A 17,004-nucleotide genomic window follows, 5' to 3' on the forward strand; every position below is an offset into this window, starting at 1 on the left:
CCAAAGAGTGGTTGGGTTTCGGGTTCCACTGAATAGGTCAGGAGTCCACTATACGCAGGAGCCGGCTACACGGGTGGCAGGGGCTGTGTGGCGTGGACTGGGCGGTTTTTTAGGTTAGAGGGTCTCAGGGAAACACATAAAGGGCTTCAGTCACAAAGGGTGCAGGCCGAACCAAGGAAGAACGTAGATACAGTAACCATCGGTATAACAGTTGTAAATTATAGCTATGTTGGGAAAGTACCAGAGCTCCAAACGCTAATAGAAAGCACTGATGCTCAAATCGTTATAGGCACTGAAAGCTGGCTAAAGCCGGAGTTAAGCTCAGCCGAAATTATTGCGAAGAACCTAACGGTGTACCGAAAGGATAGGCTAAACACGGTTGGCGGTGGCATGTTTGTTGCTGTTAGAGGTAGTTTATCTTGTCCCGAAATTGAAATAGATAGATCCTGTGAGTTAGTATAGGCAGAGATCATTGTTAGCAACCCGAATAAAATAATAATTGGATCCTTTTACCTACCTCCCAACTCAGATTATACGATTGCTGAAAGGTTCAAAGAAAACTTAAGTTTGATTTCAAACACGTGGCCGACTAATACGATTATAGTTTGTGGTGACTTTAATTTACCCTCGACGTGTTGGCGAAAATACATATTTAATTCCGGAGGTACGCAGAAAACATCATCCGAAATCGTGCAAAACGCATTCTCTGAAAATTATTCCGAGCAGTTAGTTCATGAGCCCACGCGAATAGCAAACGGCTGTGTAAACATACTTGAGCTCTTAGCAACAAATAATCCTAAGTTAATAACGAGCATCAAAACAAATACAAGGATTAGTGAACAAAGGTTTGCCATAGAGAGATTGAATATTGTAAGTCCCAAATCCTCCAAAAATAAAAGAAAAATATGTTGTTGTTGTTGTGGTCTTCAGTCCTGAGACTGGTTTGATTCAGCTCTCCATGCTACTCTATCCTGTGCAAGCTTCTTCACCTCCCAGTACCTACTGCCACCAACATCCTTCTGAATCTGCTTGGTGTATTCATCTCTTGGTGTCCCTCTATGATTTTTACCCTCCACACTGCCCTCCAGTGCTAAATTTGTGATCCCTTGATGACTCAGAACATGTCCTACCAACCGATCCCTTCTTCTAGTCTTGTTGTGCCACAAACTTCTCTTCTCCCCAATCCTATTCAGTACCTCCTCGTTAGTTATGTGATCTACCCATCTAATCTTCAGCATTCTTCTGTAACACCACATTTCGAAAGCTTCTATTCTCTTCTTATCTAAACTATTTATCGTTCATGTTTCACTTCCATACATGGCTACACTCCATACAAATACTTTCAGAAACGACTTCCTGACACTTAAATGTAAACTCGATGTTAACAAATTTGTCTTCTTCAGAAACGCTTTCCTTGCCATTGCCAGTCTACATTTTATATCCTCTCTACTTCGACCATCATCAGTTATTTTGCTTCACAAATAGCAGAACTCCTTTACTCCTTTAAGTGTCTCATTTCCTAATCTAATTCCCTCAGCATCACCCGACTTAATTCGACTACATTCCATTATCCTTGTTTTGCTTTTGTTGATGTTCATTTTATATCCTCCTTTCAAGACACTATCCATTCCGTTCAACTGCTCTTCCAAGTCCTTTGCTGTCTCTGACAGAATTACAATGTCATCGGCGAACCTCAAAATTTTTATTTCTTCTCCATGGATTTTAATTCCTACTCCGAATTTTTATTTTGTTTCCTTCACTGCTTGCTCAATATACAGATTAAATAACATCGGGGAGAGGCCACAACTCTGTCTCACTCCCTTCCGAACCACTGCTTCCCTTTCATGTCCCTCGACTCTTATAACTGCCATCTGGTTTCTGTACAAATTGTAAATAGCCTTTCGCTCCCTGTATTTTACCCCGGCCACCTTCAGAGTTTGAAAGAGAGTATTCCAGTCAACATTGTCAAAAGCTTTCTCTAACTCTACAAATGCTAGAAACGTAGGTTTGCCTTTCCTTAATCTAGCTTCTAAGATAAGTCGTAGGGTCAATATTGCCTCACGTGTTCCAATATTTTTACGGAATCCAAACTGATCTCCCCCGAGGTCGGCTTCTACTAGTTTTTCCATTCGTCTGTAAGGAATTCGCGTTAGTATTTTGCAGCCGTGACTTATTAAACTGATAGTTCGGTAATTTTCACATCTGTCAACACCTGCATTCTTTGGGAGTGAAATTATTACATTCTTCTTGAAGTCTGAGGGTATTTCACCTGTCTCATACATCTTGCCCACCAGATAGTAGAGTTTTGTCAGGAATGGCTCTCCCAAGGCTGTCAGTAGTTCTAATGGAATGTTGTCTACTCCCGCGGCCTTGTTTCGACTCAGGTCTTTCAGTGCTCTGTCAAACTCTTCACGAAGTATCATATCTCCCATTTCATCTCCATCTACATCCTCTTCCATTTCCATAATATTGTCCTCAAGTACATCGCCCTTGTATAGACCCTCTATATACTCCTTCCACCTTTCTGCTTTCCCTTCTTTGCTTAGAACTGGGTTTCCATCTGAGCTCTTGATATTCATACAAGTGGCTCTCTTTTCTCCAAAGGTCTCTTTAATTTTCCTGTAGGCAGTATCTATCTTACCCCTAATGAGATAAGCCTCTACATCCTTACATTTGTCCTCTAGCCATCCCTTCTTAGCAGTTTTGCACTTCCTGTCGATCTGATTTTTGAGACGTTTGTATTCCTTTTTGCCTGCTTCATTTACTGCATTTTTATATTTTCTCCTTTCATCAATTAAATTCAATATTTCTTCTGTTACCCAAGGATTTCTACCAGCCCTCGTCTTGTTACCTACTTGATCGTCTGCTGCCTTCACTACTTCATCCCTCAGAGCTACCCATTCTTCTTCTATTGTATTTCTTTCCCTCATTCCTGCCAATTGTTCTCTTCTGCTCTCCCTGAAACTCTCTACAACCTCTGGTTTCGTCAGTTTATCAAGGTCCCATCTCCTTAAATTCCCACCTTTTTGCAGTTTCTTCAGTTTTAATCTACAGTTTTTAACTAATAGATTGTGGTCAGAGTCCACATCTGACCCTGGAAATGTCTTACAATTTAAAACCTGGTTCCTAAATCTCTGTCTTACCATTATATAATCTATCTGAAACCTTTTAGAATCTCCAGGGTTCTTCCATGCATACAACCTTCTTTCATGATTCTTGAACGATGTGTTAGTTATGATTAAGTTATGCTCTGTGCAAAATTCTACCAGGCGGCTTTCTCTTTAATTTCTTACCCCCAGTCCATAGTCACCTACTACGTTTCCTTCTCTCCCTTTTCCTACTACCGAATTCCAGTCACCCGTGACTATTAAATTTTCGGCTCCCTTCACTATCTGAATAATTTCTTTTATTTCATCATACATTTCTTCAATTTCTTCGTCATCGGCAGAGCTAGTTGGCATATAAACTTGTACTACTGTAGTAGGCGTGGGCTTCGTGTCTATCTTGGCCACAATAATGCGTTCACTATGCTGTTTGTAGTAGTTTACCCGCACTCCTATTTTTTATTCATTATTAAACCAATTCCTGCATTAACCCTATTTGATTTTGTATTTATAACCCTGTATTCACCTGACCAGAAGTCTTGTTCCTGCTGCCACCGAACTTCACTAATTCCCACTATATCTAACTTTAACCTATCCATCTCCCTTTTTAAATTTTCTAACCTACCTGCCCGATTAAGGGATCTGACATTCCACGCTCCGATCCGTAGAACGCCAATATATCTATTCAAAAAAGCAGATAAAAATTCACTTGGCGCCTTCCTCAGAGACAATCTCCACTCCATCGATATTAAACATATAGGTGTAGACCCGATGTGGCATGAATTCAAAAATTAGTATCGGCAGCAATTGAGAGATTTATACGAAATAAATTAACAAACGACGCAGTTTATCCTCCTTGGTACACAAAACCGGTCAGAACACTGTTGCAGAAACAACGAAACAAACATGCCAAATTTAAACAGACGCGAAATCCCCAAGATTGGCGATCTTTCACAGAAGATCGAAATTTAGCGCGGACTTCAATACGAGATGCTTATAACAGTTTCCACAACGAAACTTTGTCTCGTAACATGACAGAAAATCCAAAGAGATTCTGGTCGTATGAGAAGTATGCTAGTGACAAGACACAATCAACTCCTCCTCTGCGCGATAGAAATGGAGATACTATCAAGACAGTTCTGCCAAAGCAGAATTACTAAACATAGCCTTCCAAAATGCCTTCACAAAAAAAGACGAAGTAAATATCCCAGAATTCGAATCAAGAACAGTTGCCAACATCAGTAACGTAGAAGTAAATATCGTTGGAATAGTGAAGCAACTTAAATCACTTAATAATAGCAAGTCTTGTGGTCCAGACTGTATTACCAATTAGGTTCCTTTCAGAGTATGCTGATGCAATAGCTCCAGACTTAGCAATCATATACAACCGATGGCTCGACGAAAGATCCGTACCCAAAGACTGGAAAGTTGCACAGGTCACACAAATATTCAAGAAAGGTAGTAGGAGTAATCCTCTAAATTACAGGCCCATATCATTAACGTCGATATACAACAGCATTTTGGAACATATATTGTGTTCGAACATTATGAATATTACCTCGAAGAAAACGGTCTATCGACACACAGTCAACATGGATTTAGAAAACATCGTTCTTGTGAAACACAACTAGCTCTTTACTCGCATAAAGTGTTGAGTGCTGTTGACAAGGGATTTCAGACTGATTCCGTATTTCTGGAATTCCGGAAAGCTTTTGACACTGTACCACACAATCGGCTTGTGAAGTTGCGTGCTTATGGAATACCGTCTCAGTTATGTGACTGGATTTGTGATTTCCTGTCGGAGAGTAGTAATTGACGTAAAGTCATCGACTGAAACAGAAGTGATTTCTGGCATTCGCCAAGGTAGTGTTATAGGCCCTAGCTGTTCCTTATCTGTATAAACGATTTGAGAGATTATCTGAGCAGCCCTCTTGTGTTGTTTGCAGATGACGCTGTCGTTTATCGACTAATGAAGTCATCAGAAAATCAAACCAAATTGCAAAACGATTTAGAAAACAAATCTGTTGGAGCGAAACATAAGTGTTACAACGAATCCGTTAAACTTCGGTTACACGATAAATCAGTCAAATTTAAAGGCCGTAAATTCACCTAAATACCTAGGGATTATTAAATTGGAAGGAACGCATAGAAAAAGTTGTGGGGAAGGCTAACTAAAGTCTGCGTTTTATTGGTAGGACACTTAGAAAATATAACAGATCTACTAAGGGGACTGCCTACACTACGCTCGTCCGTCCTCTTTTAGAATACTGCTGCACGCTGTGGGATCCTTACCAGATAGGATTGACAGACTACATCGAAAAAGTTCAAAGAATGGCAGCACGTTTTGTATTATCGCTAAATAGGGGAGAGAGTGTCACTGAAATGATGCAGGATTTGGGGTGGACATAATTAAAACAAAGGTGTTTTTCGTTGCGGCGAAAACTTCTCACGAAATTACAATCACCACCTCTCTCCTACGAATGCGAAAATATTTTGTTGACACCAACCTACATAGGGAGAAACGATCAGCATGCTAAAATAAGGGAAATTAGAGCTCTTACTGAAAGATATAGGTGTTCGTTCTTTCCATGCGCTGTACGAGATTTGAACAATAGAGAACTGTGAAGGTGGTTTGATGAATCCTCTGCCAGCCACTTAAATATGATTTGCAGAGTATCACTGTAGATGAAGTTGTGGATGCTACAGCTACATCAACTTACATCTAAAGTTCTTTTATAAGTACATATAATCTGCAACCAGACACTTTTTCAAAATAGCTGTTTATTCCATAAACAGGTTTACGAAGCTTATCTAGCTCATTTTCAGATGTTACACACCACTATTTCGAAGCGTCATGCTGGCTGCTGGCTATGTGACAAGAAGATGGAACATTCCTTAATGCATCGCCATTGTGATTTGTATCAAAAAATGAACATACTGCAAAAGTATATGTGGCTTTGTTGTTGTTAATATCCATCTCTCAGCTTCCACTGTGATGTAAAGTTGGTAACACATCATCACTTTTCACAGGATATGTATGTGCATACACTGTAGTTACGAAACTTTGCCAGCATGTAGCATGTGCTGTCCAACGATTCCTTGTTACACAGATCTTCAAACGAAGAAATAACATAGGCCTACTTTGTTCAGAGACGTTGCTGGGTTTTGTTTGCATGTAATAAAGCCAACGCTTGGACAAATACTTTAATCAATATTGGCGTTAACGTGAATTCCTAAGAGTTAAGTAAGTTAACAAGTTACTAAAAGAAGTAATTGCAAACGATCTGGTGTCTTATTTCTATTCTTACATTAACGTATAATACAGTCAGTTTATTGGTAAATACTTTACCCAAATACATTATATGTATTCGCAGTTGCGAACATGGATATCCATCAGCTGTACAATGTAATGAAGACATTGAAAATTTGTGCTGGACTGGGACTCTAACTCGGAATTCCCATCTGCCTATTCATGCACGACTCACAGCCGAAATTAAACTTCCATATGTCGTCAACCATGCATGTCCGAAAGAACTTCGCATCGTATTTCTGAAAACACAGAGACTGCAGTATCGTATTTATGCGCCTACTCTGGGAAGCGACTTCCAAGTAAATTGTCTCCCCTGTATGGAAATATACATAATGGAATTACGAGTACAGGATATAGACGCATGGTTGACGACACATGGAAGTCTGCAACAGGGTGTGAATCACCGAATTGCTTAGCCGATAAGCGGGAGATGCGGGTTCGAGTCCTAGCAATAAACGGGAAATCCGAGTTGGAGTTCCATTGCCTTTATTCCACTGTACAACTGAGTATTGTCCATATTCAAAACCGTGAATACATTTAACGGATTTCATAACGGCTGTAGTGGCCACAGTGCCTGTTCCTTTGGACATGCATGCATGTATCTCCGAAAAAACGTTGCATCGTATTTCCATATAACACATGTCCTGAAATATCGACTTTACCCAAAACTGCCGTTAACGTTAACAGTCGAGAGCTTGGACATTAGGACATATAGTACAGGATTTATTCTGTTGTGGGATATTTATGTTGAGGTCAGTGTAATTAGTACATGAAGAGAGGGAGAGAGGTGAGAGGAGGGGAAGCATTGGAGGGGTCGAGGGGTTCGTTGACTGATTAGCTGTTTTGAACTGGTAACTCTTCGAAATTCAGAAGGACAAATTTGTTTCTCAGTTTAGTCTGATCGTCGAGTAGGTAGTCATGTGCTGTTTTTTTATTTTTGGACATTCATATAAACGCCGGATTTGACTAAAATATGTGCCCATACATTGACTTTATTACATCCAAAGAAAAACAATTAATGAGTATAAGCAAAGTAGACATGTGCCAGATGCTGGCATAACTATGGAGTATATACATATACATCCTGTGCAAAGTGGGCAATATATTACCAACTGTCCATCACAATGGAAGCTGATTGATGGGTACTAACAACAAAGCCACCCATACTGTCACAGAATGTACAGAATTCATTTTTGGATCCAAGTCGCAATATAAGCGACACTCATGGCGATGCATTGAAATGTGATCCACTACCTTGTAACAGAGTCAGCATCTAGCATTTCGCTTTCAAACAGTCATGTAACTTCCAGCGCCCCAACCGAAGATGCATCTGAAGAGGTTCGAGAACTGGGTTATGCAATAAATAACTATTTTGAAAGAATGACTTGTGGCAATTTTCTGTATTTATATTGGAAAAACAGTCGCGGGTTCTTAAACATCCATTATGCCTGTTGAGAAAAATAGTAATGAATAAAATCAGATATCATTATACACTCAATTTTTCAATTTAAAAATTCTCAGTTAATATTCTGTGTTGTGCATCAAATGTGAGATTCTTGTTTCCATACACAATTACTTAGGCGATTGTGTCCTTCGGTATTTTATTGTCGAATGTTGCACATAATTTCTTAGTAGTCCTCTTAACAGCAACAATATTGTTTCTGTTTCATTTAATCACATAGATAGGTAGTTCGTTACGAAATTAAACAGAGTGAAATTCACATTGCCCTTCAACTGTGTAGCTACTTTAAGATCAAGAAATGCATTATATGCCTTCAGATAATTGTTTTTTGGATCGAAATTATACGAGGGCTGTTTTTTTTCAACCTCCGATTGGCTGTAAATAAAAGAAAAATGTACAGAAAATAATAATTTTATTTGCAAAAGTACAGTAAAGTCTTAACTTATTTTTCTACATAATCGCCAAAACGATTGAGGCACTTGTCATACCGTAACACAAGCTTTTCGATGCCTTCCTCGAAGAATGTTGTCGCCAATGAGGACACGTAAGTCTTGATGGCGTCCTGAAGTTCTTCGTTAGTAGCGAAGTGCTGCCCACCTAACCATGACTTCAGTTCTCGGAACGGGTGATAATCACTTGGTGCTAGGTCCGGGCTGTATGGTGGATGTTCAAAAACTTCCCATTTAAACTTTTTGAGGCGGTCTTATGTCATGTTGGCACCGTGTGGTCAGCCGTTGTCATGGATCAAAACAACGCCAGACAAAAGCATTCCTCTGCGTTTGTTTTGAATGGCTCTGCAGAGACGACATCAAGTTTCACAATAAACTTCCTTGGTTATCGTCAGAGCTTGCTCCATAAAGTTCACCAGCAGCACTCCTTTATGGTCCCAAAACACAGTGGCCATTGTTTTTCTTTTCGTCAGTGATTGTTTAAACTTTTTTGGCTTGCTTGGGGAAGCTGTGTGCATCCACTACTTTGATTGTTCCTTTGTTTCAGGATTGTCATAGAGGACCCACGTTTCATCGCCAGTAACAATCGACTTCATAAAAACGTTTCCCTCATTGGCATAACGTGTGAGAAACGATAATTCTGACGCCATCCTTTGCGTTTTGTGGTCGGTACTCAGCATTTTTGGGATCCAACGTGCACACAATTTCCGATTGCCTAGGTCTTGAGTCACCATTGTGTACAAAGCAGACCTTGAAATGTCTGGAAATTCATTGGACAGTTCGCTAATTGTAAACCTTCGTTTGCATCTCACCGCCTGATCAACACGCTCAACGAGGCCTACAGTGGCGACAGACTTGCGACCTTGTCCACCTTCATCATGGACGTCTGTTTGTCCTCCTTTAAATTTTCGACACCATTCCCGTACACTACCATCACTCATAACGTTGTTACCATACACGATGCTCATTCTGCGATGGATTTCCGCAGCACTACATCCTTCTGCTTGCAGAAAACGGATTACACTTCGTAACTCACATTTGGTGGGAGCATCGAGCGTAGCGGCCATGTTTACACGGACATAGCTCGGCCACGACTGACACACTGCAGCTGAAAACGGCAGAGGTTGTGGTGAGGGAGCTGCGCAATCGCATGACGATCAGGTCCGGCTCCTCCCTACCTCTTACTTGCTTAGATGGACGATCGGAGGTTGAAAAAAAAAAAAAAAACAGCCCTCGTACATTTCTTGATTAAATATTCATTCATTCCAATTTTAATTAAGTATTCTGGAGCTTAACATGATCATATAATTAAGAATCAATTAACTGATTATTTTTCGATTAGTTTGGAACCCAACAAAAATAAAAGGAGGCATATCAAACTCTACTGAATTACAGTAATTTGTGGTGTCTAGCTCTAAATTTTTCTGCCCTGTTAATTCTGCTACTGCAACTATTTGCAGTTCATAGAAAGATAATTAAATTTTAGAATTTGTCAGTAAATTTTCTAGATTTTCAAGCTCATACTTCGGTTCATGTTTAATAATAGGCACAAGAGTTGCTATAGATTCTACTACAATTTCACCTTCTTTTGGAAGTGTATCTTTTACTTCAACTCCAGTACTATTGTAGTCAGGTCATCTAAGAAGAGCATCTCCATCACTTATACTCCAAGTAAAAATCATAGTAAGACCTCCTTCCCATAAAATTTCTTTATGGCCCTAAAGAAACCACCAAGAATATTCATATGGATAAAGCACGTTAGTTTTCTTGCTTTTAACGTTACCATTAATGTGTATATGCACCTCCACACAAATTTTATGATTAACAGATGAAGTCAAATACAACAAAACTGATGATGAAATGAAAGGATGCTCTGTTCTAGATGTAACAGTATTTCCCTCGTTTGTGGAAGGAAATAAAATCGTTTTTCCACATAAATCAACAAATTTTTCTTATATTTTCCTTATAGGTTGGATAAACTATACCATCAGTTCCTATAATACTGAAACTCATGTACAACTGAGCATGATTAGGAGGAAGTCATCCATCTCCTATATTTATGTTAATTTATGTAGCCTTGTTAGGAATATTTAGATTATTTTTTTGATTTCTCATTCACAGGGAATGAGTAGAACTGATAGGTCCTATTTTGTCTGTTATTTATTAAAGACAAAATTTATTAAACCATTTCTAAAACAACTGTCGCAGTAACACCATTGAAGTCAATCAAATTATCATATTCATGAGTTACAGTTATTTCTATTTCCTGTGTATTATTTAAATTGGAATATATGCAAGATAATATCGTTCAAGAATTATCAGTCCACCGAATTCAGCATTACATTTGAATGAAGCAATAATATTGGTTAGTCTATGAAAACTATCAGTATGCCTCACAAACATTCCATCAGCTAGATTAAAATTTTTATTGATGAATTCAAATTGATTAAATTTAGGAATGTCATTAACAATAGTTCTTTTTTCAGCTTCAATAATTTGGTTACTAAATCGATGTGCACTTGAAATACTGTCTTTTTCCATATATAATTTAACATCACTCTCAATAAAAATTCTATTTAAAATTTAGCTATAATGAAATAATAAGCAACCAATTGCAAAAAGGAAGTTTAATTTCTTCAACGGTTTCAGGCACTTAGTGCCCTTCCTCAGGATATTATGCCTATTGCATTATTTGCGAGCGTCAACAATAAACTGAATTAATCAGAATGCCATGGTCTCAAACAAATATATGCAGGAGCAATAAGTAATACTATACTGAAGCTATTAATACAATAACAGCTCTTAGATGCCCACATGGAGTTCACAACGTCTGCAATACTAAATTTTCTTTGCTTTAATGTGAATATTTTACCTTTTTGAATCAATTAATGTTTTCAACCTTTTCAGCTTCATTGATGAACAGAAATTCATACCTTTTCTCCCTCAAAATACAATTTATCATTTTTTGTGCTACTGCTGCAGTGGATGACCGCTACCTACGGATTATGGCTCGGAGGAACCCTGACAGCAACGCCACCATGTTGAATAATGCTTTTCGTGCAGCCACAGGACGTCGTGTTACGACCCAAACTGTGCAAACAGGCTGCATGATGCGCAGCTTCACTCCCGACGTCCATAGCGAGGTCCATCTTTGCAACCACGATACCATTCACGGTACAGATGGACCCAAGAACATGCCAAATGTACCGCTCAGGATTGGCATCACGTTCTCTTCACCGATGAGTGTCGCATATGCCTTCAACCACACAATCGCCAGAGAGATGTTTGAAGGCACCCCGGTCAGGCTGAACGCCTTAGACACACTGCCCAGCGAGTACAGCAAGGTGGAGCTTCCCTGCTGTTTTGGGGTGGCATTATGTGGGACCGACATACGCCGGTGGTGGTCATGGAAGGCGCCGTAATGGCTGTACAATACGTGAATGCCATCCTCCGACAAATAGTGCAACCATATCGACAGTTACTAGCGAGGAATTTGTCTTCACGGATGACAAATCACGCCCCCATCGCGCACATCTTGTGATGACTTCCTTCAGGATAATGACATCGCTCGACTAGAGTGGCCAGCACGTTCTCTAGACATGAACCCTATCGAAGGTGCCTGGGATAGATTGAAAAGGGCTGTTTATGGACGACGTGAGCGACCAACCACTCTAAGGGATGTACGCGATTTGCAGTTGAGGAGTGGGACAATCTGGACCAACATTGCATTGCTGAACTTGTGGATAGTATGCCACAACAAAAACAGGAATGGGTGAATGCAAGAGGACGTGCTACTGGGTATTAGAGGTACCGGTGTGGACAGCAGTCTTGACCACCACCTCTGAAGGTCTCGCTGTATGGTGGTACAGCATGCAATGTGTGGTTTTCATGAGCAATAAAAATGGCGGAAATGATGTTTATGTTGGTCTCTATTCCAATTTTCTGTATAGGTTCTGGAACTCTCGTAACCAAGGTGATGCAAAACTTTTTTGATGTGTGTATGATCCAACCTGTACCTTTCTTTTTTACATCTGATCACATAATAATCATACACAAATTGACTACCAAATAACTGTAGAATAACGAACGTATTTCTCAAATCAGAATTATCAGTTGGTACAATGACACTTGGCTGCATTTCGATAATTTGTTCAACAAGCAATTCTTCTTGTATCCTTAAGTTTTGAGTTTCTTCTCTTCTTTTCTTCAAGACACACATACTCATTTCTTTATCAATTTCTAAATCTTCAATCTGCTCTTGAAAATTTTCAATTCTTCCTTTAGTTTCTACTGACCATGTTTTCTAATCCATGGTAAAACTTCTTAGGTTACCCAATGTAGAGGGACCACTCAGTTTGCTGAATTTTTGATTTCATGATCAACGAATATAAACTTCATTCATTAATAAAAACAGAATGAGGATGCCAGTTTGATAATTTGGATGAATAGTTCACCCTTTAAATTTTCATAAATATTACGTGTTTTTCTCCAGTATAGTGTAGAATATTTTTGTGGATTTTCATATCCCAATATCTCTGCAGCATCCTTACCATTAAACCATGGATTATTCTCTTTGTCAGATATCACAAACACTTCTGTATTGTATAAACCATTGTGTTAAATGTATTCGCTAATGGTGTGACAGCTGAAGCAGATGTATTTGGAACTTGTTCCATTTAATAAAAAACAATATTTGATAAAATTCGAATACAATATGAATGAGAAAAGTAACACTTCTGTATTTTCTATTCTATGTTATCCTCATGATGGTGTATCATCATTCCTAGATCAATTAACTGATGAAAATGTGAATTATTTATACTATCTAAGTGAAGAAGAAATACGTATTGTTTCGAACTAAATTTTGTATTCCACTCTATACCCAAATATTTCTTTGGTAAAATTAATGACTATTTATCATTAACAATCAATATATTTTTCACCAAATAAGAAATAAGACAGTTTTATATTTTTCTGACAAAAAATATTTCTTATAAATGACCAGGCTAAAAGTAAGTGAATTAAAATCTAGAGCAAAACAATTAGGAATAAGAGGTTACTCTAAATTTAGAAAACAACAAACTACCGATCTTATCCATAATAACATCAACAATTTGGAGGATACACACTGTGCAGAGACAGCTTCTAATATAAAGGAACTAAAAGCTAAAGTGAAAGATCTAGGAATTAAAGGATGTTCTAAACTAGGAGAGGAAAAATTGATGCAGTGATTATTTATAAATTTGAAAATTAGCTTTTGAGGAATTATATAAATTATATTCAACAACAACAGGAACATGTAGAAAAAAGTTCTTGATTATATTGAAAGGAGATGCACCTTTGGCTGTAGATGGGTTCACTTTCAAAACAGTTGACTGCTGCAAGTACTTAGAGAGTTTGTTCTGTAACAATAATGGAACTGATATAGGAGTAGATGCCCGTCTAGCAACAGTGAACAAAACGCTCTTTAGTTTTATCAAAATCATACAGAGAAGATCACTTAGTACTAACTTCAAAATCCGCTTGCATCAGTAGACCATTATACCAGTAACATTATACAGATGTGAAGCATTAATATTCAGGACAAAAGATGAAGAAAAACTGTTAATATTGGAAAGAAAAATACTAAGAAAAATTTTTGGTTTAGTATATGATGAAGATAACATGGGATGGAGGATAAGAAAAAAATGAAGAATCAAGAGAGCTGCATAAACACTGTAACATTGTAAATGTGCTGAAGAAGAGAAGGTTGAACTTGGCAGGCCATACAGCAAGAATGACAGAAAACAGACTACTTAAAATAGCATTCGGAGAAACCATAGAGGAAGAGGAAGACCCAGAAGTAGGTGGAGAGATAACAGCCAGGAGGACACAACTGGATGAACACAAACACTGAATGGACGAACAGTGCACTCAACAGAAGGAAATGGAAGAAGCTTGTAGATCAGGTGTGTGGTCGATAAGGTCCTTACACGTGTAAAATAAAAAATTGACAAAATTTAAAAAAAAATTCTTGAGAAACGCTACATCTCGTCACGAAAGCTTGTGAATTAAGTGCAAAAAGATGTGCAGCTGTGATCAAAGCCCATTGTTATGCAACGAAATACTGATTTATTCTTTATATTCCAGTATATTTTCGTTTTATTCTTACATACTCAGACCTAAAAATTACTTTTGAGCCAGAAGATTTGTTATTTCTGTTTTGAAGTAAGATAACTTAGTTTTAACTAAAAGTAGTTTTGTACCAAATGGATTATAATTATATTCTCTTCAATTATCCACTGGCAGTTTTTTCGTATGACACATTTATCTTTACGTAATTTTAACTAATGCTTTCTACAAAATACTTCTCAACGCTACTACAGCTGTCACGCTTTCCTGAAGATGCACAGAAAATACTCACAGTTTGCGCGTTTGATCTCGACACAAATGCTCAGATTGTTGACGGGATACTCAAGACGTCTCCATCGACAGGCGTCGCAACCGTCTCCACCAGAACAGAGACTGGAAGCACTGCAAGCCCAGGTAGCTGAACCACGTAGGCAACCCGCGGCCCTACAAACACAGCACTCCAAATGAGCGTCGCGACGTTTACACTCTTCCAGCAGAAAGCGGCGTTGGCCCACTGAGGAGATATCAGCTGCTGTCACAAAAAAATTGGCGCTGCAACCCAGCAACGTCACATACCCTGTGATAAGGGAGATGCTTTTCGCAATCAATATCTACGGTGAATGATTTATAACCATACAGCTGTCAACTGTTCTTAACAGAGCGCACAACCGAGTTACAATTTCACATTGACACATGCTGATCTCTCAGCTTACCCTCTATCTGTCATTACTTTTATTCTGAAATTTCATTTATTGACTCGTTCCATAACCGTGGATATTTGCTCCTCAATTTAGTCCTACGGAACTAGACATGTAAAATAAATAAAAGAAAACCTTCTTCTCTTCTTCTATGATGGAATACTAATGGAAATTAAATGCAGATTTCAAACGGATTTTCCAACAAGACTGCTACATCAACTTACAGCTAAAGTTCCTTTATAAGTACATAAAATCTGCATCCAGTACTTTTTCGAAATAGCTATTTATTCCATAATCAGGTATAAGAAACTCATCGTGCTCATTTGCAAATGTTACACAAGTAGTTACACGACTATTTCGAAGCGTAATGCTAGCTGCTGGCTCTGTGACAAGAAGATGGTACATTCCTTAATGCACCGCCATGAGTATTGTTTATATTGCGATTTGGATCAAAATATGAATTACTTAGTGCAAAAGCATGTGCGGCTTTGTTGTTGTTAATATCCATGTCTCAGCTTCCACCGTGATACACCGCAGTTACGAAACTTTGCCAGCATCCAGCATGTGCTGTCCAATGGTTCCTTGTTACACAGATCTTCAAACGAAGAAATAACATAGGTCTACTTTGTTCAGAGACATTGCTTGGTTTTGTTTGCATGTAATAAAGCCAACGCTTGGGCAAATAATATAATCAGTATTGGCGTTAGCGTGAGTGCCTAAAAATAAAATATCTAAACAAATTATTACAAGAAGTAATTGCAAATGATCTGGTGTCTTATTTCTATTCTTACATTAGCATATAATACAGTCAGTTTATTGGCAAATACTTTACCCAAATACTTAAAATATATTCATAGTTGCGAATATGGATATCCATCAGCTGTACAATGGAATGACGACATTGAAAATTTGTGCCAGACCAGGATACTAACTCGGATTTCCCGTTTATCGCGAACGGTCGGCTTACCATCTGGCTATCAAAGGACAATTTACAGCCGGAATTAAACTTCCATATGTCGTCAACCATGCAGGTCCGAAGGAACCTTGCATTGCATTTCTGAATAATGCAGAGACTACAGTATCGTATTTATCCGCTTACACCGGGCAAACGACTTCGAAGAAATATTTTTTGAAGGACACATCTCCCCTGTATGAGAATATACATAACTGGTGTATGAGTACAGGATATATACACACAGTTGACGACACATGGAAGTTTGCATCTGGCTGTGAATCGCGAAATGCTAAGGCGACACGTGGGATATCTAATTCGAGTCCCAACGATATTCGGAATGCCTGGTTTGGGTCCCAGTCTAGCAGAGTTCTCATTTTCGTTATTCCATTGGAATATCGCCTCAGTTGTGCGATTTGATTTGTGATTTTCTGTCAGAAAGGTCACAGTTCGTAGTAATAGATGGAAAGTCATCGAGTAAAACAGAAGTAACATGCAGCGTTCCCCAAGGACGTCTTATAGGCCCTCTATTGTTCCTAATCTATATTGATGACATAGGAGACAATTTCAGTAGCCATCTTAGGCTGTTTGCAGATGATGCTGTCATTTACCGGCTTCTAAAGTCTTCAGATGGCCAAAACGAATTGGGAAACGATTTAGATAAGATATCTGTACCGTGGGAAAAGTGGAAATTGACCCTGAATAAAGAAAAATGTGAAGTTATTCACATGAGTACTAAAAGAAATCCGCTAAATATCGATTACACGATGACTCACACAAATCTGAAGGCTGTAAATTCAACTAAATACTTAGGGATTTCAATTACAAACACGCAAAATTGAAATGAACACAAGTGGGGGACAAGGGCGGTAACACCACCTCTGCACTGTTGCCACATTTATTCAAGATGGCGTATCC

At 38.6% G+C, this 17,004-nt stretch overlaps 1 protein-coding gene across 2 annotated transcripts in view; it reads right to left on the reverse strand.

Moving 5' to 3' along the window:
- Window positions 1-14,907, reverse strand: part of LOC126176724 (galactoside alpha-(1,2)-fucosyltransferase 2-like) — a 188,206-nt gene extending 173,299 nt beyond the window's left edge. For both annotated transcript variants that reach the window (XM_049923894.1, XM_049923893.1), the window contains exon 1: window positions 14,729-14,907. The gene's annotated coding sequence lies outside the window, so the exon portion shown is untranslated. The remainder of the gene's footprint in view (window positions 1-14,728) is intronic.
- Between the last annotated feature and the right edge of the window lie 2,097 nt (window positions 14,908-17,004).

The sequence above is a fragment of the Schistocerca cancellata genome, chromosome 3, assembly GCF_023864275.1.
Source record: "Schistocerca cancellata isolate TAMUIC-IGC-003103 chromosome 3, iqSchCanc2.1, whole genome shotgun sequence".
Taxonomy (NCBI): domain Eukaryota; kingdom Metazoa; phylum Arthropoda; class Insecta; order Orthoptera; family Acrididae; genus Schistocerca; species Schistocerca cancellata.